At 38.2% G+C, this 27,952-nt stretch overlaps 1 protein-coding gene across 4 annotated transcripts in view; it reads right to left on the bottom strand.

Annotated features, from left to right (window-relative positions):
- The window catches only part of INPP4B (inositol polyphosphate-4-phosphatase type II B), a 256,059-nt gene that overhangs the window by 206,682 nt on the left and 21,425 nt on the right, over positions 1 to 27,952 (bottom strand). For all 4 annotated transcript variants that reach the window (XM_088132815.1, XM_088132817.1, XM_088132816.1 and 1 more), the window contains exon 2: positions 15,540 to 15,604. The gene's annotated coding sequence lies outside the window, so the exon portion shown is untranslated. The remainder of the gene's footprint in view (positions 1 to 15,539; positions 15,605 to 27,952) is intronic.

Here is a 27,952-nt window from a genome sequence, read left to right as displayed (position 1 = left end):
TGGCACCAGCTAGCATTTTGTGACCACCCCTCCCTGCAGGTGCCATGGATATAGACTGCACAATTCTGAACTTTTTCTTATTTCAATATTAATCTTAAGATTCAATGACATAATGTGGGGAGAATAACTGCTCTGAATTTTTAAGGAAGACTTTATTTTTGCAATTCTTTATTTTTATTGTGATCTAGATTGTTCCTACTTCCAAATGCAATTTATTCTGAAAACATTAGGACAGTAAAGTCCAAACTGCTCATCTGTTCTTTAAATCAGGCTAATCAATGTTCATTTGAAAAATTCACCAGAAGTGGGAGACTATTTCTCTTTTAAACCTCTCCGTATGTACATTTTAAAAACATTTTACTATGATGACAGCAACAACAGAACTATTATGCACATGTAGGTATAGGTGGTGTAGGTGTACATCACCAATGAAGGTGGTGCCAGAGGTGCAGTGGAAATTCCACTGTAGTAAATCTAATGATTTTGAAAATGTATTTTGAAAAGGAAATAAAAGGTTGGGCTTTTCGTTGTTGTCATTGTGGTGATTAACAGTAAGGAGACAGAAATATAAATCTTCTTAAATTTCCAACCTCAGTTTATTTGGGCAATTGAGTCACAATCCGCCTGCTAATGGTGATACATAAGATAGTGGCAAATTAGCCCATCCTTACACCTTCAGTAATGCAGCAACTGGACAACAAGAAATGCTTCCATATGTAAAACAATTTTACTAGTACTCAAATTATTCAGGAAAGTTCAAGTGAGTAAATTCTACATTTCAATAGCAATATCAGTTTGAAAAATCAAACTGATTTTGCTATTGAAGGACAAACCAATACAGTAGCTGAATGTAATGTGAAGTTACATTATAAAAATAATGTACTATACTGTAATTCATTGTATAGTCAAGACTACCTTAGTACAATGAAAGCTATAAGGCCTTACAAATATAACAGAAAAGGTAACTGTTAATACTGTACAGTGGAACCTCGGTTTACGAACTTAATTCGTTCCGTGACTCTGGTCGCACTCCGAATTGGTCGCAACCCGAAGGAAATTTCCCCATAAGGTTCAATGTAATTACCTTTAATCCGTTCTGGCGTGGAGGACAGGGAGGTGGCTATTGCTTGGAGGGAGAGTCCTCCTCCCTACGACCACATGTCAGGGGCGGAAAATGGCTGCAGACCACGTGTCAGGGGCGGAAAAATGGCCGCGGACCACGTGTCGGGCGGGAAAATGGCCGCGGACCATGTGTCGGGGTGGAAAAATGGCCACGGACCACGTGTCAGGAGCGGAAAAATGGCCGCGGACCACGTATCAGGGGCAGAAAATGGCCACGGACCACATGTCAGCAGCGGAAAAATGGCCGCGGACCACGTGTCGGGCGGAAAAATGGCCACGGACGTGTCAGGGGCGGAAAATGGCCATGGACCATGTGTCAGGGGCGGAAAAATGGCTGCGGACCGTGTCACAGGAGGGAAAATGGCCACGTATCCTGCTCATACCCCAAGGTGGAGTTCGCAAACCGAGGTAAATTTTTGCGGCCGGAGCTGGTCGTAACCCGAAAGGTTCGTTAACAGAAGTGTTCGTAACCCAAGGTACCACTGTATTTTGTTTCCATTAGGATCTACATTATTGTCAAATAATACAAATTATATCTGTATTCATCACTTCATAATATCTGGAGAGAAGAAAACACAATCCAACTTCTGACAGCGTATCTTCATACTGCAATCTTCAGAGATGTTCTTTAATAAAGAAATGTTTGTATTGATATATACTTAATTTTTCCTCCTAAGCCTCTGATAGCAAACATGAATTGACAAGCCGATTGCCAAATCTCTGAAAAATTAAGAGGACATGTTTGAATTTGCAAGGTCATCAAAGTAAGTAATACAATTTTACTTTCAATTTAAGATTACTTTGAAACAGACAAGTTGTATTTCTTTCTCATCCTATACTTGCTTCTAATTATTTAATCCTGTATCCAACCATCTGAAATGATCATCATACGTTTAACACCTATCTTCAATATAAGAATAATGGAAGGAGATACATTCTGTTAAAAAATCAGTACTGGAATTTCTTAGCCCTGTTCGTTACTATAAGCAGAATCCAATCAGAGAGCAATTAGTCACTTCTGTCAAGCAATTAAGGCTTTGCTAAAACTTTCATGATGAAGCAATAAAATATATCTTTGAAGTCCTAAATAAATTAAACACACATTCATTGACAACTTTAATGGTTCTTAAAAGCATAGTATTTGCTCAGAGAATATTTCATAATTCATGGACCTTATATATGTTGGGGTTGTGAAAATGTTAGTACAAAAACCATGAGGAGGAGAGAGCATTCATTCCTACCTCGTGGAGAGCCATGAGGAGAAGAGAAGGAAAATGAGGGAAACAGGAAAAAAGGCGGACTCCAAGCCCCTCCCACACAAAGCAGCAAAGATAGGTCGCAGTGAAGCCGCCCCTCCCCTTGTGCTTGTGTGAGACAGGCTTGGTTGAAACCCCATACTTTCCAACAATATACATATGTGCGTTTTATTTATTTATTTGTTGTATATGAAAGTTATATGAAATTGTCATAATTCAGGATTTGCTGATCCAGACTGGAGCAAATTCATTTTCCATTTTTTTCTCTGCCACTACCTGATGTTTAATCTTCACATCTTTTCTTCCACACTTAATTTGTACTCTATCCTCATCTTCTCCAATGCCAAATTTCATTTATCTTTTTTTCTCTTCCCCTTTATTTGTAGTATAGTTGAAAATATTAACCTTTTATCTTCTATTTCCTTCTAAGCTCTCTCTAGCCTGTTTCCCTCACATGAGAATTTCTCTTCCCCACCCTTGAAATCAGACATTTTTTCTTGTGCCTACTCTTCCTCCCATGCCCCTCCCCATTTCTTCTGCAAAGGGGATAGCTACACAGTTCCCAATGCCACCATTAATCCGATTTCCTCAGGGCAGCTTACAAAACATTAAGATCACAATCTAAATGTTTTTGGAATCTAAAACAAAAATACATTGTTTATATAATTACTATCTATAAGCATTATTCTGAGGTGAAGAGTCAGATCATTACATTCATTTGGCAAAAAAATATTTATTTTTTAAATGTAGCTGTCTGCATTAGAATATATTTTATCTATTCATTATTCAGTACTGAAGCAGATTTCACTTCTCGAAGAAAATTTAATTCCTATCTAAATGAGTTTAGGACTCATCTCCCAAAATTTGCTAGTAAAGGTAACAAATCTCAAAAATAACACCTTCAAATCAGAAATACTCTATACTATCCTTCATGAAGGATCAATAAATGAAAAAATAACACAAGGAAACATACTCTTTTCATATCATTCACAGTAAATATTGTAGGCAGATAAAACTATACAAACACAATCATAATAAATGGATCACGTAAGCACTGAAATGCATAAAAAGCAGACATTACAAAAGCTTTCCCCCCCCTCTATTTTAGGAAGGTTGATCAGAGAGCTAATTTACTAATATAGCATCATTTTTAAAATCTGTTTGAGTCTCTTGACTCAAAACTCAAACTATTTTTGCTTCTTTAATCTTAAACGAGCAAAATATTAACCAGTCATAGCATTGTTCTCATTGTACCAATTCAGAGAGCAATCCACACATCTCTCTGAATTTGGGGTGTTGGAGAATGAGAATTTCTTGACTGTATCAAGGTGATTTTGTTTTTCTTTCACACTATAGCTTTATATTATGTGACCTTATTTAGGTATCTATAACAATTCTGTACTAGCTTCTGTACTAAACAATAAATTAAAAATCAGTTAAAAATTAAAAAATCAATTAAGCTGCAACCATAGCAATTTAAAGATACTCTACTGATTCCTAATCACAACTTTTTATATATGTAAAAGGGCTACAGACTTTATTTTTTATTAAAAATACATTACAGTGGTACCTTGGGTTACGAATGCCTCTGCTTACGAACTTTTCGGGTTGTGACCAGCTCCAGCCACAAAAATTTACCTCGGTTTGCGAACTCCGCCTCGGGGTATGAACCGGATCCGCAGCCATTTTCCGCCGTGACACGTGGTCTGCAGCCATTTTCCGACCATGCCACGTGGTCCGCGGCCATTTTTCCGCCCGTGCCACATGGTATGCAGCCATTTTTCCACCCTGCCGCGTGGTCCGCGGCCGTTTTTCCGCCCTGCCGCATGGTCCGCGGCTGTTTTTCCACCCTTGACGGGTGGTCCACGGACGCCAGAACGGATTAACGGTAATTACATTGAACCTTATCAGAAAATATGCTTCGGGTTGCGAACAAATCGGGTTGCGACCAGAGTCACGGAGCGGATTAAATTCGTAACCCGAGGTACCACTGTACTTTCTTAAACCACCAACCTCTACTACTGTACATTGTTTCCATCTATAAATGCTATTGGGCATGATTATGGTGACTCAAAATTTCCCACCATGATTAACTTCTAGCCAATAAGAGAAAAAAGGATTAACTATTTCTTTTTGATTGACTATGATGGCGGCAGGTTATGGAATTAATGTAGAAAAAAACAGAAACAGTGCTGTCCTGTCTCTTTGGCAAAGATTGTAACATTAACTTGACTCCATTAGTAAAGAAACTTGGGTCTTTTACAAGCATCCATAGTATCTTGTTGAACTGGCTGGATTATAGATTATCTACTATCTAACTACAGTTCTTTCAATGGTCATCTGTGAATTCACACTCATGGGTTATGCACACATGTGTATCCCTGTTCTGAACTTCTAGAGTTTACAGAACTGCTGGATGGGCTCCAATGTCCACAAATACATAGCACAATTCCTACTGAATCCTTGAACTTATTATGGATATGGATCCAAAAGAACAGTGGAGTTGCCATTGCTCTAGGACTCCAAAACCCAGTTGGGCAGATCTCCAAAAGGTCCCCATCGTAATGTAATATGAAAAGGTTATACTAGACTACTGTTGTACAATATAACTTGGACAGTCTAGCCATAGGCAGAACCTTGGAAGACTTGTAGTGTCTTCCAAATGGCAAATGGCAAGAACTTTTCATTTGGACATGGATTTGTCAAGGTGAGGAAATGCATTAGGGCAAGAAATGTCAGGTTCCCCTTACCAGGACTAAGCAGTAATTCACAAATCTCTTGACAATACTCAATTTAACTCAGCTTTAAGATTAATTTGGCAGACAGACACAGACACAAGTTGGCTAGGTTACAGATAACAGACACAGATTGACTTTCTACTACTATTTACTGTGAACTGATATTGCAATGTTTATTGTTCATATTCTTGTGTACCAACTAGCATAGATTTTTGTGGTACATTGCTGCTGCCAGTTCTTCAGTTATTGCAGTTTATATAAGCTATAAATTAGCAGGCCAGTTAGCACTTCTATAACCTTTATTGTTGTCTTTTTTAACAAACAAGTCAGATCATTAAATGGACAAAAATACATTTTAAAATATTTCATTAAAAATCCAAATGGCATACAAATAATGATAATAATTAAATTTATATGCTGCCCAACTTCAGCGATTCTGTCTTACAATTGTCACACCACCATTCACTTTTCTAATTCCATTTTACAATGACTTATGTAAATTGCTGATAATAGGTAAGATTTGTAGAGATTAATTGCCAACTCACATTTGAATGAGGACACATCATTCTAAATCAAACTCGTGGTTTTTTTTCCTGATACAGTATTAAAACAGTGTTGTTAATTATCTACAAAAAACAGATAATAGGAAAAGACAAAGTAGGCCCATATTTTTCCTTTTAGGTCAGAATTTTTCCTCTCTTCTTCTCCTTTCTCAACTGCTTTTTTACTATATCTATTCCTTCAAAATGTGCAAATTCTATTTCCCATTTTCATTAGATCATACCAGTTTATCTTTTCTTTCAACTTATATTTATTAACTCCAAATATTACTTATGCCAAATAATTCTCAAATTCCTAACTACTTGGATTAAATTTAGCATTTTATTTGAAACTATTTAGTACACTAATATCAGGAATGCAAAAGCATTCAAAGCGGTCATGTCTCACTGCCTCCACATAAATTCCCTTACAAATAATTCAATTAGGATCAGACTACAAATTATGTTTCTACTGTCTTTTTGTAGTTGGGCATGCAAAACCTGTACACAGATTACCATGTAATAATAAGTTATGTGCAGGTATTAAAAGGCAACCACTGAAGCTCACTACATGCGCATATACAGTATGACCCTCTATATTTTAAAGAATGGCTATACCAATAGTCATAGAGGATAAAGAAACATGATTAGAAGTTAAGGTTTTCATATTTTTTCATCACTGATCATGCTGGCTGAGGCTGCTGAAAGTTCTAATTCAGCAACAGCTACAGAACAATGGGTTTCCCACTCTTCTTTCAGCACAGGAAAGGAAGTGGGGGCAAGGAAGAACGAGATCTGAGAAACTCTTTTAGATAGAGAGAAAACATGATTTTTTTTATTTGCCTAAACTAGATCACACTGGTATGTACTGAAAAAGAGTAAACCAGGCCAATACTTCTTCCTTCTTAAATAAATAAATGTTATATTCACAAGTTTAATAAGTTGTTGCGGTTGCTGTTTCTGTTATTGTTATTATTTATAATGTTCCTAACACATTACCAAATCAAAACCAAGACATTCAACTAGGTGAATTGTATTCTGCCCAGCTACAATTCAGAAAACCATTTATAGCTGCACTGAAGACCTGGCTCTGAGAAGTTAAGGCTTTGCTAATTTTACCGACATTTATTTTTGATCAAGGTATTGTCTGTTTACGAACAACAGGATACAGACAGACAAAACAGAGAGACTGCAATACAAAATAATCATGAGAAAAATTATTTAAATGACTGTACCTCTTAATACAAGAACTGACTAAATATAGGTAGATATTTTGGTCAGGTTTTTGCCATAATTTTGCAAAATAATTTAATTTCATCCTCTAAATAATTCTTTCATTACTTTTATTGAGATAATTTATATCATTGCTGATGACTTTTTTTAAAATCACATTTTCCCCTCAAAAGAATAATGAACTGCTAATTCACATTCTGTCTCACTCTCATACACATACACATAGACACACTTCAGCTATATAAGAATATCCAAAAGTGGATTTTGCAAAAGTGTCCATTAGCAAAGTCGGAGCTATTAATAAACAGTTTTAGAATACAAATGGGATGATGGGGGAATAGTTAACAATAAGAAAATCTTGGTAAATGGAGAACAAATCCAAACCAGATGTTTGTGATAAAATCTTAGTGATAAACAATTTGCTAAATGGCAGAATTTTGTTTTTAAAAATGCCTTCTTTTCTCCTCTCTGATGTACATTAAAGCTTTCAAGATAAAATAAAAAAAAAAGCTGTTTTTAAGTATTTCTGGCAGACCACCTCCCCATGTCTCAATGGCCATGACCATTTCCCACAATCTCTTGCTATTAGGGACTACTGACTGGGCCTGATGGGAACTGAACTATAAACTATCTGAAGAGTACAAGTTCGTCTACCTTTGACTTCAGCACCAATGTTTATTATAAAGCGAATTATTGATTTATTTGACCTCACACTGCAAGAAATATGGCATTTATGTCATTTTTCCTTCTCTGAGTACTGCCAAATACATCATCATCACATATAAACATCACACACATTTTCGTTGTTGGCATTTGGATACATCAACATTAGCATTTTCAGATATGCTACAGACTTTTGATAGTTTTCAAACAATTGTATAAGTGGTAACATACATTGTGTAGTATATATGTATACAGGTAGTCCTCGACTTATGACCATTCATAGTTACAATGGCGCTGAAAAAAGCGACTTATGACCAGTCCTTGCACTTATGACCATTACAGCATCCCGGTAGTCACATGATCAAAAATTGGGTACTTGGCAATTGGCATGTATTTATGACAGTTGCAGCATCCTGGGATCACGTGATTGCCATTTGCAACCTTCCCCCCCAAGTAAAGTCAATGGGGAAAGCCGGATTTGCTTAACAACCACATGCTTCACTTAACGACCATGGCAAAAAAGGTCATAAAATCAGGTGTGACTCAATGACCACATCACTTAGTGGTGGAAGTTCCAGTCTCAATTGTGGTCATAAGTCAAGGACTACCCATATGTATTTTTACCCTAAAGACACACTTCTTTATTAGTAGTAGTAGTAGTAGTAGTAGTAGCAGTAGTAGCAGCAGTATCATATTAACTTTATCAAAACAAACAAACTTAAAATTAGTAAGTGATAGCATTATGCAAGTGATGATACTGGAATTTTCCTTTTGTCCTAATGGGGAAGGGACTCAAGTTTTGTGTGCGTGTTTATTTGTTTTACTGGGTTAAGCTTATTCTAGAATTTAAACTATGGTTTTAATGTAATTCCATTTGTATCTGAACCTTTAGGTTTGGTTTTTTAGAAATTACACAGTATTAAAGCAATACAAAAGAGTTTAGGAAAGCCACCCTGATTCATTCTTTTTTTTCCCCCCTGGGATTCCACACCATGTAGGGAACTTCAATGGCAAAGGTGATGTGGAGTGGCAGCCTTATGGTATTGCTAAACGGTAACTACTGATCATGCTCCAATTTAAAAGAAAAACAGTCAAAGAATAACTTATGTATTCTTGCATGAGATCTCATAAGATTTTAGACATTTTAGTATTTAAATATCAAAATATTGTTTACCCACTGAGACATTGCACAAAACTGCTAATCCCCTGAAAAGGTTACTGATCTCTACTCTATGGACAAAATATGTCTCCTTCAGACATTTATCATGAATAGGAAGAAGGAAATGCAAATTAGTGGGGTCATTTTCATTCTTGCTTCATGTATTTTGATGTAGTCAAGTCTTAGAATGCCTGAAGGAAATTGTACACTCCAAAACACACCCAACCACCCAATCGAGTCAAAAATATCAGCCTTGCTCACTTTAGAGTTCACAACAGCAATATTCCACTGAAAGCAAAAAGTTGCTTGCCTAGTACAGTTGTTTAAATACTTGGATGTATTTCTATCATCATTTAAAATCTGTGCTTGTTTGTTTGGAGTTATTCCATTCAGTATAAGTGCAGATGCAGTATTCCCCCAGATGTTTCTGTAGCCTGCAGCCCCTTTTCTCTGTTGCCGATTTTCAGTAAATAAATAAAGATGTTATTTAATTATTTTAAAAATAAATATGGTGAGAAATAATAGATAGGACAATAAAATTATGAGAAGAAATTATTTTTCACTCTGGATGTGCCCAATTTCTTTTTTGGCCATTTCCATTCCCCCCTCCCTCACTTGCCTGTCCATGTGCAGTTCTTGAAACTTCTGACAAAAATCACTATATGGCCCAAATCTTGGAAAAACTGTATACCCATGATTTAGTGCTCAATCAAAGCAAAAAACTTTTCTTTCAGGACAGAAGCTGTAGGTTTCCTCAGGCAAGTTTGGAAGTTTGTGTTATTGAAATTAGTGCTGCGAGTGGTTGCTAAGCTTAATGTGCACATTTGAACTATGCATTAAAATATCCTCCTTCCCAGTTGTCACAGCCTGTCAACCTCCTCTGTTTATCATATGCACGCACAACTGCCAATTGAAGCTAACATGTCATAGTTCTGGCAGAATGCATTCTACTTCACCAAAGCTTGTGCCATAATAAACATGTTGGCATAAAATTCACAAGACACTCTGTTGTCACACACACTTCACACTGCAACATATTGGGGCTTTTTTTGGGTTACTAAATGCACAGATTTGCAAAATCACCCTAGAATAGCAGCAATTACAACTCATATAAACGGAAAACTAAATGTGATGTCTAACGTGTATAAAGACACTGCAGTAAGAAAGGAAGGAAATGAGAAAAGTAGTAGAAAGAGCAGCGGAAAACTGTTTGAGGGAAATGTTACTAGTTTAAAAAAAACCACACACACAAGAACCATTTCCTTTCTTCTCTACAAAGTATTCCAATTATTGAGGTTAGATTATGTCTGTTCTTTCCTGAACAAAGCTTGCATAGGATTAGGGAAATCCTTTGTCCGTGTTGTCATTAGGGTAGAACTTCCAGAGCCTGACTCAGCAGATTGCGAAGGAGCCCTTAAAAAAAAGCACAGGTAACTTTTTGCCCAAACAAGCCACCAGAAAATAGCTTTGTATTCTCCAGAGCAATAATTTGGTGCCCTCCTGATTCCTTGGACTGGAACTCTCATATAAGCTGTTCATTGGCCATGTAATTTCTAAATGATGAGTACTATATTCTGTGAACACATGGAGGGTGCTAGTTTATCTTCTCCTGTGATGAAAGATAGCTTTCCATTTTTACCCACTGTTCATGACTTGAGATCAGGCACAACTGTTTTCTATACATCTTCTTTAGACTAAATGAAATAGGGAGCATATTTTTAGAAGTGAGAGGTGAGGGGGGAAATCCATGAATTATACCAGGAACTGAGATCTGTGCAACTAAGAGTGCTTACTCTTTGTCTAAAGTAAGAAAAGCAATTAGTGGATACAAACATCACACTAGGTAATGCATTACTGAATTGCTCACAGTAGGCTTGATTCATACAAGAGTCTAAACCTAAACAGAACAAACCACACTATCACTATTGTTTGAAGTAAGCTGTCAAATACATGAACTCCTGCCTCATCCAAAGAAAGGAGGAAAGATATAAATCCAGCTGGCTTTCAGTTCACTGAAACATTTTCTTATGTCTCTTTCCACAGAGATTACAATGATTTGACATTTCAAACACTCCAATTGTGTTTGGTGAATAGTATAGGCTTGGTACATAATCTGTGAGCTCATATATAGAAGAAAGCCACAGTTAGCACATACAATAAACCTGCTACATAAATACCTGCTTTTCTCCCCCTTAAAAGAACTGACTGATTTTGGAGATACTGCTAAACAAAGTATAATTTTTATGTGAATGAGCCTTGCGGATTATACATTCCCCTCCTCCTATCTTCTTCTGATGTAGCCACAACAAGGTCAGAAATTTCACTTCCATTGTGAATTGGGAGGTAGATTTCGGGGTTATTGTTTGTTTTCGTGCTGTACACCACCAATCTATTGTTTGAATTGGGTACCTTATATTTTGCCAATTGTCAAGGCAGTGATGAGGTGCCCAGGCAAGTGGTTCTTTTAGTTCTTTTAGATCCAGAGACAGTGAACACACCAGTAGGTGAGGATATTTTAAGCTTTACTGTTAACTCTAGCAAACAGATTTGAGCAGGATTATAAGAATTATCAGAAAGAATTAAACAGAAATACATAAGCATAGTATAAAAGCATAACATACCAAGCAAGATGATAACTCTTCCTCTACTGTCAGGAGCTACCATAAGACAACAACAGAGAGACCCCAAGATGGCTTAGATAACACAGCTCCTGGTACCAAGGCCTGTGTCCACACTCCCAATTCCAGGGGCAAGGCCAGAGCTTTTTATTAAAGTCTGGCACTGCAATCCCATGACTCTGTTTTGGAGTCAGGGGCTCTGAAAGTGACCTTGACCAGATGTTACACCTGCTTATCATGTGAATCAAATGCCTGGGAACTGTACAGTTAAGCTAGTGCTTAACCTAAACCATCTTGAGGGTTCCCTCCCCTCCCCACTTCTAAGTAAAAGTGAAAAACAAGCCAGCTAAACATTATTATGACTCAGAGTAAACTTTCTTAACATGTGCAGGAGAAATCAAAGTATGTCATCTAAACTCCTTGAAATAACAATGCTCTTCTGCATTGCCACTATGCCTTATAATTAGACAGACAGACAGACAGACAGACAGACAGACAGACAGACAGACAGACAGACAGACAGATAGATAGATAGATAGATAGATAGATAGATAGATAGATAGATAGCTGGCTACATTCATATATAATACTATAGGTAGTCCTCGACTTATGACAGCAATTGGGACCAGAATTCTCATTGCTAAGCGATGCAGTCGTAAAGTGTGACTGCTTCGCTTAGCAATGACAACCCTACAGTCCTGGTTGCCATCGTTAACCAAATCCCACAATCATTAGACGAGGCAACTTCCTGCCGGCTTCCCACAATGAAAGTCAGTGGGGAAGCTGGCAGGAAGCTGCAAGTCCCAGGCCAGCAGGCAAGTAAGTGGCTGCTGCTGGGTGGGGGAGGGAGTGAGGGGGTGTGTGAGGATGCAGATTTAGAAAGGCTGGCTTAGCACAATATGTGAATTCAGCCAAAACCAAACTACAATTAGTTGAACATGGAAGGGAGAGCTTTGTATCTTCTCTCAGCCACTCCAAAGGAGGGAGGAAAGCTAATGGAGTTTAACCTCATTCATGTAATGTCACACTAAGTTGGAGAACTGTTTGAGTCTATTCTTCAACATGAACCATACTTTAGAGCTGTACAAACTATAATTATGTTTCAACATGCCATCAATATTTTTAAATCTGGGAAATCAAAATAACCCTTAGCCTGCTATTCAAAAACACATAACTTTTTAATCTATAAATTCCATATATTTTTCATGGTATATTATAAAAGCTGGCAAACCTCTTTGTAGCTCTTTTGGGGATTACCACAGAAGTAACATTATAACACTTAAAATAAATTGTTATACTTACATTTGTTCTACACACAAATAATATGCAGTTATTGATTTGTGAACCAATCAACTATTTTACTGATGCTTTTCTTTCAACTAATACAGTGGTACCTCGGGATACGAACTTAATGCGTTCCATGACTCTGGGCGTATCCCGAGTTGGTCATAACCCGACGCAAATTTCCCCATAGGGTTCAATGTAATTACCGTTAATCCGTTCTGGCGTCCGCGGACCATGCGTCAGGGGCGGGAGAACGGCCGGGTGCCATGCAGCACAGCGGGAAAAAGGCTGGGTGTGGCGCGGCGGGAGAACAGCCGCGGCGCGCTACGGCGGGAGAAAGGCCGGGCGCGGCGCGGCACAGCGGGAGAAAGGCCAGGCGTGGCACGGCGCGGCACAGCAGGAGAAAGGCCGGGCGTGGTGCGGCGCGGCGGGAGAACGGCCGGGTGCGGCGCAGCCCGAGAATGGCTGAGTGCGGCGTGGCGGGAGAATGGCTGGGCGTGGCACAGCCCGAGAATGGCTGGGCGCGGCACTCTGCGGTGCGAGAACGGCCGGGCACGGCGCAGCAGGAGAACGGCCGGGCGCCGCGCGGCACGGCGGGAAAACGGCCGCGGACCACGTGTCAGGGCGGAAAAATGACTGTACCCCGAGGTGGAGTTCGCACATCGAGGTACATTTTTGTGGACGGAGCTGGTCGTAACCCGAAAGTTCGTTAGTAGAGGCATTCGTATCCCGAGGTACCACTGTAATAGTACCATAATAGCTTGATGTATGCTGCAGTTTATGTCAAGCTTTTTAAATACTTAAAAAGTTATTTTCAGAGGACACATTTTCAACTTGTTGCTGGTGAAAGCCAATGTTTAGCAGCTCCATGGATTTACTGAAAACATAAACTAAAAGTGGAGTAAAGTGAACTCAGAATAATGACAACCTATTATGACATTTGCAGCTCTTAAAAATTATTTTTTAATTTTAAAATTATTATTTTACATTAAATGAACAAAATATGCAATCAGTTTTAGAATGATTTTCCTCCATTTCTGTACGAATAATCTGAAGTGTCTAAGCAATATAAAAGTAGCAGACACATAAGGAACAAACTACCAAATACATGAGATCAGTTCCAATTACTGCATCATTTAGCTGAAAACTAAGAAACATATACTGCAACAGACAATAATGATTATTTTTAAAAATAACTACAGCCTACCACAAGCCTACTTTTAAATAAAGGCCTTAAATGCAGACTTTAAAATGCACTTCCAAATGTACATTTATTCAGATTACAGTGGCCTCATGAGATCATTATTGCTTAGCAAAACCAGAATTAGTATTGCTATTCCTTCTGGTCATAAAACTTAAGTTAATACAACTCAATGTAAGAGCCATTTTGAAGTAGAAGAAAAGACAGAATGGAAACACTATAACAAAGAATAGTTCCAGGTTTTAGTAAGTCTTCTTCTATACAGACTGCTCACCTTCCATCATTCTAGCTAGCAAAGGCTCAGGCAAAAAGAAACAAAGTAGAAGAGCTAATAGCAATATGTCAGGGACATGCTGGTTCAGGATTCTGAATAGCTATTACAGGAATTCTGCTAAAAACTTCCGGATTCAAGATCAGGACAATGGACAGCAACCCACCATCTAAGGTAAAAACAATGTATGATCCTTCTGGTAAGTCCACCCATTCAGGTTTTATATAAGTTTTTAAAGATTCAGTGGTCTTATCTTTAGACCTTTGGGGTCTATAGGAAATGGGACTGAGGAATGGGGATTTTGCTGGAAAATGCTTCTTATGTTTCAAATCAATGGTTGAATCTGAAGTGCATTCATAAAAGGGTAGATTCTCTGGTGAGATTTGAGTTAATCACTGTATGGCTAATCAATCCTGCACAAGTGAGTACTAACTCTGGTACATTCTGCCATCAGAGACTTATGGGGTTTAAGGGATTATTCATTTGGAGGATTTGCCAAATTACATTGGTTGATAATCTTACTGAGGACCTATATTCATTGTAAAACAGCAGGTAAGATGGGCCACTGATATTATCATTCATTCAAAAAGTCATCAGGTTCCCTGGTTTCTCCTATGCTGGCTCTGGATGGGGTCACACTTGAGGTTCTGGATTCACAACTCCTTCTTCACCAGTAGACCAAGGGATGTTTATCCAGCTTCATCTGGTATATCAATTGCAGCCCTTCCAAAAGTGGGATGGGAGTGAGTCATGCCTTCATAATTTCAAAGTTCAATTTCTACAATGTACTTTACTTGGAGTTTTTGAATGTTTTTCAAAGGCAGCTCCAAGTACATCAAGATGTACAGAGTGCTTCAGCCTATTTGCCAGCTGGTGAAGCCACTTTATCTGGGTGACACAGGTATCATGGATGGTGTACTAATTACCAATAGGTTTCTGAATAGAACTCAAAGTGCTAGTTTTAACATATAAAGCCCTACATGCCTTGGCTCCCCGTTACACAAAGACCACCATCTTCAAACTGAATCTGCCTATCCTGTGCTCTCCATCCAGAAGGAGACACTTTGAATTACTCCTTCCAAGAAGCAAAGGTTATGGAACTCAGGAACAACTCAGGTGATGGAACCATGAGACATCTGGATCCTAAGTACTACTGCTTGTGCCTTTAAAAAATATTTCTTACATTTGATGGTGGTTTTATAGCTATGTTATGGAAATAGCTGTGGGTTTTGTTTTTGTTTTTTACTGATGTGAACTGCCCAGAGTGACCAAACATTTACACTTTTGAAGATTCTCTCACATTTTATAGAACAGCTATAAAGACAAGTGGAAGACTTCTGTGAACAGTACTGAATCTTTCTATTTAGAACAACATACCAAGCCAAAAAAGGTAAAAAGAAGTGGGTGAATTTATGGGAAAGGCACAGACAAGAATGGACAATGCACATAAATTACCTTTGTCTTACTTTACATTAGAAAGAGCAGGCTTCCTTTCAGATGACACCATTTCTCTTCTGGCTCTGTGTGGAACAGAAACATGGTTTCAGTTTTAATATTCTCTCTTGATACATTGATTCTTAAAAACAATAAAGTTGGGGGGATCATTAATTAAAGTCTACTTCACTGATAGCTGATACGCAACATGCTGTTAACCGCCAGATAAATATCCCATGTTTCTTCTATTCTGCAACTGGCACAATTATTGACTGAATGCACACTGAACTGTATTTCCTTTGTTCCATCTTGCAAACAGAAACTTTAGTATGGGACAACATAGTCAACAAACCTTCTTGAGAAAACAAAATGTTTACTCTTCACACAGGATTACTACATATTCAACTAGCTGGTCTCACTGTTTTAAACGAACTCAAAAACACACAAGCGCTATTTCCTTATGATTGGGTTATTTTTGCCATTCCTATAACACAGAAATAGAGCATAACGTACAGGCTGGCAGGCTCTGCATAACCAGACAGGTAACTCTTGCTTCAGAGATGAATGTGTTTTCTTAAAAGCAAACCCAGTGCTAGTGAGAAGCCTTTCTAATTTTGATTCCCCACATAAGATTATACAACATAATAAATAGGTGATAAGAATACCTATTAATCTAAGAAGAGCTCAATTGCACATCATGAAACAATTTCTAAAGAGAAATGGACATTTTCAGGATGCAGACATTTTCCATAGTTCTGCAAGTCCTGTGTATCTAAACAAAACAAGTCAGTTAAATTTTCTGTGCTTCCAATGATGCCATCAGGGTTAGACTTTAGAACCGAAGTCTTTTATACAGCAGAATGAATATGACTGCATCCAGTGCAGCAAGATGTTACTACACTTCAATAAATGAAGTAATATTTATTATTTATTATTACCATCCCAATCTACAGAACATCCCTAAACAATTATTTTTGCAAAATTAGATGATTGTATGGCATTAGTCTGGCTTTCAGTGCCTTCATTTACAAAGGAGGAGGAGGAGGGGCGGGGAGGAGGAGGAGGCAGCTTAATTTTCTGCTCTTTGTATCCCATAAATAATTATCCATTTTTGCATTTTGGAGATACCCAGTAGGGGACTGGGTCCCCTAAATAGAACCACTAGATGGTTATCAGCGGATGACATAAGGGTGAGTAATACCTCGGTTCACGAACGCTTCTGTTCACAAACAATTCGGTTCACGAACAGCCGCGTTGGCAAAATTTTGCTTCCATTCACGAACTCTGCATCGGGTGACAAACATGACCCGTGCCCATCTTCCCTGCTCTGACACGTGGTCGTGGCTTCCTCTAGGCGAGATCGCGGTCGCAGACAGACACTTGCTGTGAAGCTTTTTGGTGTCGCCTCAAGTAAGGTTAGTGTTCTCTCTCTTCATACTGTACTGTACTATACTTTGTTTCATATTTTTGTGGTTAAAAAAAATACATATGGTTCAGAACAGATTAACCTTATTTACGTTGAACCTTATGGGAAAATTTGATTTGGTTGGCGACCAATTCAGTTGGCGACCAGAATCGTGGAATGAATTAAGTTCGTGAACCGAGGTACCACTGATGTTTTGCCACCCTTATTGAGGTAATCCCTAATATCAGCTCTTATCTGTTTTCCTATCAGATTGACTTTGAGTCTTCCTCTAACACACTCCAGACATCTCTTCTGGCGTTTCATTTCCCAGAGCCCTTAGTAAACCAAAGAGCACCCTGGGATCAGAGCATGGAAAGTGGCCTCATAGGAGCAATATGATCCAAGGCCTCAGCCACTCACCCATTTTAGGCAGAGACTAGGGCCTCAGCCCAACTGCCCACCAGAACCTCAGGGAAAACCCCAAGCTCTCTCTGGATCCCTATTTCATCCATCAATTGTGTGGAGCAGGCTGATCAAACAGGCCCTGTCTCCCTGCAGGAAGGAGTGACACCAGTGAGTTGAAAGACAAACAATGGACTGATGTTAATATCTTCCAATGCCAGATCACATCTCAACCTTCCTGAGGCAAAAACCAGATACAGTGGTACCTCTACTTACGAACGCCCCTACTTACGAATTTTTCAAGATACGACCAGCTCCGGCCCCAAAAATTTACCTCTACTTACGAACTCACCTCGACTTACGAACCGGATCTGTGGCCATTTTCCGCCCATTCCACGTGGTCCACGGCCATTTTCCGCCCGTTCCACATGGTCTGCGGCCATTTTCCGCCCGTTCCACGTGGTCCGCGGCCATTTTTCCGCCCCTGACATGTGGTCCGCGGCCATTTTTCCGCCCTGACGCGTGGTCAGCGGCCGTTTTTCTGCCCCTGAGACGTGGTCTGCGGACGCCGGAATGGATTAACGGTAATTACATTGAACCTTATGGGAAAATTTACTTCGACTTGCGACCAACTCGACTTGCGATCAGAGTCATGGAACAGATTAAGTTCGTAAGTAGAGGTACCACTGTATAATGTGTGGCCTCTGGCATGAGTCAGCCTGTCAATGACTCAGGACAAGTCCATGGTTGCCATGGAGGCCATGAACTCCTGAGCTGCACCAGATTCAACATCATCAGGTGCCAGGATTAAATCCTCAAGGACCAACAGCCTTGGGGTCTTTGTGGCCAAACCAGCAACGGAATCCAGCAATTCAGGCAGGAAAGCCACTGGGCAGCATGGAAGCTAGTACACCAGCAACAATCCCAACTGTTCCCTTAAGCCCAACTTCAGCCAGAATGCCTCACATCTGGTTTTGTGTGGAGTAGAGCCCCAGAAAGCCTATAATAATTCATGGATGACAACAGACACCGCTCTTCCTCTCCCCTTAACTCTCAGTTGGTGCAGAACCCAAAACCTGGGTAGGCACATTTTCTGAAAGGGGAACCTCCCCTCTGGACCCAACCAGGTCTTGGTAAGACATGCCAGATCAGTGCCTTCCTCCAAGATAAGATAATGGATGACAGCAGCTTTATTACACACCAAGCTAGCATTCAGATGCTCCAATTTATACATATCACAGTGAACTAAAATATATGCATATTACTTTATAGCTGAATATGTGTGAACTGTATCTACTTACTAAACAAAGAACAGCATTTTCCTCTTGCTTACAACTAGTAGAAAAATTAGTAATTTTTCACCCAAAGCAAAGACCCAATAACTTAAATAATAAAACCTCTAAAAATCCAAGAGGAGAAACTGGTTATAAAACTGAGAGAGGTGCCCAGTCTTTCTCCCATATATTCAATTATACCACTGTACATGTGTTCATGGGTAACGCCTTCAGCTGGGATACTGTTCCAACCTCATTAATCTGTTTCTACCCTACATTCAAAACCATGTCAGAAAATATGAGTAGTCTAATCCTAAATTAAACATAAAAGAAAGGGTTTTTTTTACCTATGTAAAATAATCCAGTTAGCAGCCAATAGCAGGACTAATCTGCCAGCATGAGCCTAATTCACCACAGCTATGGCAGAACAGCAATTACTTCAAAAGGTGTTTAGCAGCACTCAACTATTAGCAAAGAAGAAAATGGATTATACTGAGAAATCTGTGAATAATAAGACTGTAAGCTAACAAGAGCTGCCAAACACATGTTTGCAGACAATTGTCAATGCCAGTTATTTTTACTTATACATTTGCCATTCCTGAACACCCTGTGTATCTCCTCTGCAGATTTCCTTCCTTGTCAAAACAAAGGATGGCCTTCCAGCCAGGGAAGCCAATTCCTTAGCATTATATTGGATCCAGCTGTTCATGTGCTTCATTGATTATAGAAAGGCCTTTGATTGTGTCAATCACATTAAGTTGTGGAATGTGCTTAGAAAAATGGGGATCCCAGAACATCTCATTGTCCTCATGAGATATCTATATAAAGGTCAGGAAGCCAAACTACAGACAAAGCATGGCAAAACAGACTGGTTCCAGGTTGGTAAAGGAGAGGTACAAGGCTATATACTTCCCCTTATTGATTCAGCCTATATGCTGAATATATATTAAGGGAAATTAGATAGAAGATGAACATGATTTCAAATTGGAGGAAGAAACATCAATAACCTGCACTATGCTGATGACACTACTCTAATAGCTGAAAATGCAAAAAAATTACAAGGTTTACTAATAAAAGTCAAGAAGCTTAGTGAAAAAAATGGGACTAAAATTAAATATAAAAAATACCAAACTAACGATAACAGGTACAACAACCAGCCTTAGAATTAGCAATGAAGATATCAAAGTGGTGACTAACCTTTTTAGGATCAACCATTAACAGTAAAAGAACAAGCAGTCAAGAAGTACGCTGCAAACTAGCACTTGGTAGAGTAGCCATAAAGGCCTTATAAAAGATATTCAGATGTTGTGATGTCTCTATACCTACGAAGATCAGAATCGTGCATACCACAGTATTCCCTGTAACACTCTATGGAAGTGAAAGTTGGACTTTTGGAGCAGGATAGGAAGAGTATTGATGCTTTTGAACTTTGGTGTTGGAGAAGACTCCTGTGGACAACCAAGAAAACAAACAATCACCGAATTCTTACTAGAGGGCAAATGACCAGGCTCAAACTATCCTACTTCAGACACATTATGCAAAGATCCAGCAATCTGGAAAAGGCTCTAATGCTGGGAAAGGTGGAAGAAAAGTGAAGAAGATAACAACAAGCAGCAAGGTGGATGGACTCAGTTCCAGTGGCAATGGGGGCACTATTGGAAGACCTGAAAGACTACATTAGGGACAGATCGTCCTGGATAAAATCTATCTATGTGGCTGCTAGGAGTTGAAAATGACTTGATGGCATATAATCAATCAGCTGTTCATGAAGAGGAGTAAAAAATATGGATGAGAAGAGACATGGCAATGAGTTGGTTGAAAACATGCAAGGCAAGATCAACTGCAATTTTAAAACAAATATTTAATTAATTAAGTTTACATAGCCACCAATCTCAAATATATGACTCTGGAAGGTTCACAATAATGAAAAACAATATAAAAAAGTAAGCATAAAAAAACCAAATAAAAAGCCATATGACACAGTCCATAGCCGAGGTATATTTAAAGCATATAAGAGCACAATATCCCTACATTATTTTTAGTGCTGTCGTACTCATTTTAAAAATGTAGTTCATTCACTTTTATGGATCAGTTTACTGATTTACTGCAACTAACAACAGCAAGGGCAACAGAGTTTTTAATGTTAAATTACACAAGAAAGCATTTAAAAACTAGGCACAAACTTAGGAGAAGCATTCCTTCTTCTGCAGGTGTTCACAAGACACTTCAAAGGATGCTACTGGTACAGAACAGAACACGTCTGCTCACCCTTTTCTGCTGTTCTCCCTGATTAGTGTGGCTAACAAACAACTGTCCCTTGGATTATGGAGTTGCAGCCAGATATAGTGTGTGTGTAGGATTATATGCTGAGCCCTAAACTAATTAAAAGAGAAGCCAACAGCTATGGCCAATCACAATGTGTGCTATGCCTTTAGCCTGTCTTAACCTGTCTTTTGAACAGCAGTACAGGAAAGAAAACAGTTTTCTGTGATGTTTTCTCGGATGTATCCTTGTGCAATTTAAAATTCAAACTTGTGCTAAGCCATAAATTTAGTTCAAATGTCACCATCCCTGTGCATGGGAGAGGAGAAAGTAATGCCAGCTCACTATAGTTTTGTAATTTTGGAAGTCTAACTAATTCCTTTTGTTTTGCTGGAGAATGAAAACACTAGCATGCAACAGGGAGCTACAACAGGAAAAGAAGAACAAGATAGAGTGGATTCATTCAGGAGAACTGAATTACTCTCAGTTTTTGAAACTTAGTTTTGAAAACAAAGCCTTCTTCGAAACAATGGCTTTGTGGTTATTAGTGCTTGTCCATAAATGGGGGAGGGGGGGGGAGGCTGCTGCTTGTTGGGTGAAAATGGAAAGTCGCTTAGAGGTTAAGCATATTTATTACATTTTTGCTGGCTAGCAGAAGTTAGTTTTGGCTAATATAGCCAAATATGATTTGTGGACTCCAGCCAAACAGTAAGAGCCTTAAATTAAAAACTAAAGATAATTCTTCAGGGAGGTAGCAGGAGCAATGACAATGGCAATATCAAACATTATTTCTGCTTTTCATTATAATTTGCAGACTTATAAAAAGACAGCTTTAAACATTTGTTTTTCAAATTTCCTTTTTCCACACCAAATACTTGGAAGCTATGTTCAGCTCTGACAAAATTAGATCACAACATTTTAGAGCTGTATCTGCGTTAAGTTTAATTTAAAGCAGTTAAATTTGGCATTAACATTACTGCAAATGTCTTTTTTAGGTTATAAAAGTTCTCGTATCTCATAAACATTAGGAAATCTCTCTAATCAGCATTTCTTCTTTTGCAGCAATACCAAGTTTGCTAATTTAGAGCTGCTACAACCAAAAATGTGGCAAGTAAACAGTTGTTATCCATCCTTTTCCTCTTCTAGTTTTTAGAAGTTTAGACTTAAATAGTCAAGGCTAGCAACATTTTAAAATTATTATTTATTTGTTAAAGTCTAACAGGCATGATAGAAACATTTCTAATTGCAAGAATAATTGAACTATTAAAATCTCTAACTTTGGGAGATCACCATGCACATTTGGAATTTTAGAAAGTATTGTGATCACTGACACAAAATGGCCAGTTATGCATGCATTTGCTTATTATTATTATTTAATTACAATTTCTATTTGTATCATATGGCCCATTATTCTTACGGCATTCAAGCTGACTAGCAGAAAACATCAGCAGCAGCAACAATAGTAGTAAAATCATCAGCAACCATTTGAAAAGGCCTAGCTAAATAAAACTAAAGAGTAGAACTAAATACAATTGTGATGGCCATTTGTAAGATATTCATTGCAGGGTAGTGTTCAGATGGCACTAAAATATAAGTAACTTCACAAGAACCCAGAGTTTCTGTCAGAATGTGATCTAAGTACCCCAAACCCGTCCTTGAATCCAAAATAATAGAAACCTTACTTCCAAATAATTTTTCACAAACACACTAGACCCTATACTACAGACACATGGACTATATAACCAAAATGCTCACAAACCTATGGCCTGCTTTATCCCCTCACACTTGGCCTGCCAATTCCTCACAATGACAGCTTAAACTACAAAACCACCTCACCATGATCCCTCCTACTCTAGTGCACAGTTGCACTGTATCTCTCAATCCTTCATGACATTGCCTCCAGAACGACCCCAACACCCAAGTTATCAGGCAGGTGTCTTTTTTCTTTATTAGCTTTAAGGAGGGCATTTATTCATTAATTACAGTACTTCCATGCTGCTCTATTCCAAAACAGCTGCAAGCATTGAAACTAAGCAGCGTTTCAGCCACTATCTTCATTCTCTAGATTATCCTAGGACAAATGTGGACTCAGGTAGCTACAAGCCAGTGCTTGATTTTGAAGCACAGCACCCTGCTGTTGCAAGTTAATAAAAATGCTTTAAAATACTTTTTCAAGTCAGTCATAAGAGGGTTCACAGGCCAAAACAATACAGTGGTACCTCAGGTCACAAACGCTTCTGTTCACGAACAATTCGGGTCGCGACCAGAGTCGCGGAACGAATTAAGTTCGTGACCCGAGGTACCACTGTATTCTGGTGTCCATAGCACAAATATGATCCTCTGTTCAATTAATGAAGATAAAGTACAGAAGTGTTCCAGTAATGTTACGTTCACAGACCCTGATAATAATTACATTTTCTTTCAATGTGCACTTTCTTTAAACACATATTTTACACTTCAGCATCCCATAAAGCTGGGATAAAACACTGTGCCCAGTAAGAATGCATAATTTTTTGGTTTGGTTTTGCCATTGCGGTTTGTAAACTATGGCTTTGCATGATGCATAAACCCATGTAACATGGTTTGCAGTACTTCCAGACAGATACGCTTTATGTGGGTGGGAGCACTACCAGCACCTGGGCAATTATGGGCACACATAAAATTATACATTGCAATATTCAAACATGAACAAAAACAAAAAGTCACTTTAAACATTTAATAGAATGATACAAGTCTTCAGTTTGTTTCTTTATATACTGGTTATAACTATATGCTTCCAAAATCTGCAATAATTTCTAAGTTGGCAGCAGAATGCCAAAAGCAAGAAAACTGGCATATGTTCTGATGCTGAAGTGCTGGGCTTGTTTTGTTCACTTCAGTGACAGTTATGGTAATTGTAAGTTTACCTATCTGGTTCACATGCACACTCTTTCTACACTTCCCCCACTCCTCCTTTGTATATATTCCATCTGTTTCTGTCATTTGCAATTCAACTGTCCAAATAAATGAAAAGAAATGGGGTTTCTGAAGTAGTAAAGAAATCTGAGGACAGACAGAAAATAGTAATGGAGGGACAAAAGGGAGAAAGAATGATTATAATAAACAAAAGTTCTTGCCACTTCCACACAATTCATGCTGATTAATTTCTCTGTTCCAAACAGGAGGAGGGGAAGAAAAATGAAAGAAGTACTGGTTTTACTTTAAAACTTCTCTTTTACACTGGATGAGTAAAATGACTCCTGCAGCTCCCTAAAATAAAATTACGAATGTGTTCTCTTACAGAAGAAGTGATATGACCTACAGTGTTCACAACCAATCAATGCAATAGCACTAACAATGGGAGGTAGGAGCAGAAAAGAATGTGTATCTGGAACAGGTAAGGCAGAAGAATGGATTTTGTAGTGATTTTTCGTCCTTCATCTTCAGTAATGTCATAAAATTTACCTTATAGGAGGAGAGCCATGTTAATCTACGGTAGCCAAAAATAAGAAGGGGTCTGGTAGCACTTTTTCTGACAAAGAAATTCTATTAAACAGCTCATGAAAACTTATGCCTTTTTATAGAATTTCTTAGTCAGAAATGGTGGTCTCAGACTCCTGATTTTTATAGTATTTAGCTGTGAGCTGTATAGTTTGTACTGTATGGTTTGATGATGCAGCAGTTTTAAGAAGCTGCAACAGTAATAGTCAAAATAGAGGACTTTTTTTATGTGCAAACCACAACAATATCTTTTCCTGAAATTTATTTTCTAGAACAAATATCTCCAGAGGAGATCATCACTAAATGACACCTATATTTATTAATGACACCTATAATTGTTTAGCATGCCTACCAACCTCCATGTCTTATTTTATTTTATTTAGATTCTCTTAATTTAAAACAATAAAATAGGAAGCTAAAATCCTGCAAAGCAAAACACCAGAAGGAAAATAAAAGTTCAGAGTCTGAAGTTATGATGCTGCACCATTATTTCTGTGCTGCAAATAATCAAATGCTAAGTTTCTTTTATGCAGTATGTTATATTCATTCCATACATGACAAATCTGGAATATAGCCTCTCACTTCTTCAGTATATCAGGAAGGATCACACATCATTTTAATTTCATCTTTGTAGTAATGACACACTAAGTCATCAGCAACGAAAAGTCTAAAAAAACCTTTTCACATGAGGAGGATGGCGGGGAGGGAGAGATGGAACATGTTAAAAGACATGTCAAACTGAAACCACACTGTGGGTTAGTATGAAACCGCATCCTTTCATGTAATCAACCAATGGAGGAAACTGCAATTCTGTTTAATTCAGTTCTGCCCTATCCTGTAGATTTCATTGGGTTGCCTTAAGAAAGACAATAGAGTATTAAACTTTTATATGAAATGTATTTATTTTAAACAGGAATAAGCCACATAGCCCTATTCTGGCAGCAAATGGTTGATTTCTCAAAACAGTTTTCAGTAGAAAACAAAACAAAATAAGGCTTATAACAGGTGCTTTAAAACTGTGGTAGGCTTTTTGCATCTGTTTTGAATTGTAAAATCTAATATCCCAAAAACCTAGAGGGAAGAGACCAAATATTTTCCCCATCTCCTTCAGTGGCATCACTACATTACTGCCCTACCCACTGTGGTCTTCAGAGGCTTTTTTCTTTTAAAGCTGGGATCTCCAAACCCAAAATGTTTGTCCTCTTCTGGTTTAAAGCAATTATGTCATCAGTGTCCAAGGTAGGCATTCCAATCCTAATAAAATTCAGGTAAAGGCAAAAATCCCCTAAGCATATCACCAACAAATCTAAGGGAAAATACAAGGAATATGTCCTAAAGATTGCCAAGGGGCTCTTCCTGAGAAGAGCATTCGAAGGACAGAATTCTCTACTCAGGCAATACATTTGTGAGTAGCTCTCAACCCACAAGAGTGATGAACATCCTCTTCTCTAAGTTGTGCTATGACATCATTGAATATCTAGTCATTGCCCCTTTCTTGACAGGAAATGGCCAATCCTTGCTCCAGTGATCACTTCTCCTGATACTATGATCTTTCCCTAATGCCACCAGATACTCCTTCACAGGCACTCCAATTTTATACGGACCAATCATTCCTTTAAGGAGATATCCTCATCTTTATCAGCAGACAAGGAGCAGAAATAAAAATACAAGTGGAATGTGACATACCATTTATTTATTGCATTTATTTCCCACCTTTCTCTCAGACTTCAAGGGAGCATATGAGATGTTTCTTACAACATCAACTCTGAGTCAAATGTTGGGCTGAGAGAGAGTGACCAGCCTCCAATTACCATGTGAACCTCATGGCTAACCTAGAATTTAAGCCTTAGTCTCCACTCTAACACCTAACCACATGGGTACATCTCTCAGAGCCCTTCCAAGGGTGGATGCTATAATTTTAGACTGACAGAACCAAAAATTATTAAATATGAAGAGTAATTATACTGGATCAATTTAATAAATGTAACTGAAGTTTCATAATTTGAATTTCAGTTAAAACCAAATTACTTCTTTTCCTTTTCCTAACCACTCTTTCAACATGATCCCTGGCTTAGCAGTCAAAGGCCAAGTGAAGCTCTCAGTCCCCTAAAAGCTGGGTACCATGTTTTACTGTAAGTATACATTTAGTTACTTGTTTACATTAACCACTGCAAAATAAATAAACATTTGAATTGAGTAATCTCTGATTGTGGAAAAACATTTAAACAGTAAACACTAAAAAAAAAAAAACCCACACTATGTTATTAAATAGAGTACTGCAAATGGAAGGCTGATATTGCTTTTTCCTCATTGCAAAGAAATAGAAGGCATTAACAAAATATAATGGTAACAGCACTCAGTAGAATACCAATCTCAGTAGAACACCAATCTCAAAAAAAAGCAGTGACTATTTGACATTTTATAACATTTGTTCTTTTGAGCCTGAAAAATGAATAGGATCTTCAAACCTGATGAAACATTCTCAGTCCTTTATAGCAAATGGTGAAGCATTACAATCACTCTCAACCCCTTATTGCTGTAAGCAACAATAAAACCCAAAGAAACAAAGAACAAGCAAGGAGAAACACATTCTAGGCAAGTTTCTCATCTTAGCCCCTCAGAGAAGTTAACTACAGATCTTTCAAAAGGTGCCTGCCTTTTGTGGCATAACCATATTAGTAAGTGCTCTTGTCTTCCATCAAGCTCAAGAAATACACCTTAAAATTTATTTTTTTGAAAACCCTTTGGTTTAAGAAGAGTTGCATGATTATAAATTAACCTAAGGCAAGAATAAGTGTGGAAACAATAAATTGTGTCCACTTTTACAGTACACATGGCATGGAGGTCTACTGGCTCTATTGTGCAACTTTCAACTTTTATTTCCACTTCCTCTCAGTCTGTCAGTTCTAAATCTATGTAGACTGGGGATAACATTCTGGATTCAATGTTATATCATGACAGATTTGCTTTAAACTTCTAAATACTTAAAACCCAAGTCTATAGTTTTTGTTGCTATAAGCTAGCGTTTCAGTATGATGGCAACTTTCATTTCTGTGGATTTCACCTCTCAGAATTCTCAGTAAGACCCATGTTGTGGAATCCTTGGGGTTCTCTGAGCTTGGTTGTTTTCTTGCAAATGTGAGATTAAGGAGTTTTCATCATGTCTTCCAACACATGGACAGACTTAACCATAATTTCAACTGGGAAACTTAGCATCTTAGACCAAGCTAAATCCAAAAATGCAAGGGAATTCTTGGAAGCTTGGTATTCAGACAAGGCAGTCATCAACAGGCACAAAGAGATAAACAATATCTACACACTATTCAAAAGAGACAATAGAAAGGAAAACAAAAGACCTGAATATCTCCTCACCAGCAATCATCACCCAGATAAGCAGAGATTAACACCAAGATTACTACCAGACATACAAGCAGTAAACAATACCTTAATCAAGGAACTACCAGGAAGAAAAAAAATAGAACAAAACAAAACCCCCACACCCAACAACACTGGCAGGGCATGCCACAATATGTAAACAGAGAGCAAACGCCATTCCATTCTAGCATTGAAGATGTTACCTAGCCAGGTAATGAAACGTTTCCAAGAAATCA

The sequence above is a fragment of the Python bivittatus genome, unplaced genomic scaffold (genome assembly GCF_059951505.1).
Source record: "Python bivittatus isolate LINGU-HERP-01145 unplaced genomic scaffold, Pbiv_v1 ctg000070_np1212, whole genome shotgun sequence".
Classification (NCBI taxonomy): Eukaryota; Metazoa; Chordata; class Lepidosauria; order Squamata; family Pythonidae; genus Python; species Python bivittatus.
The sequence above is the reverse complement of the archived record's forward strand: the minus strand, read 5'-3'. Positions and strand labels throughout refer to the sequence as shown.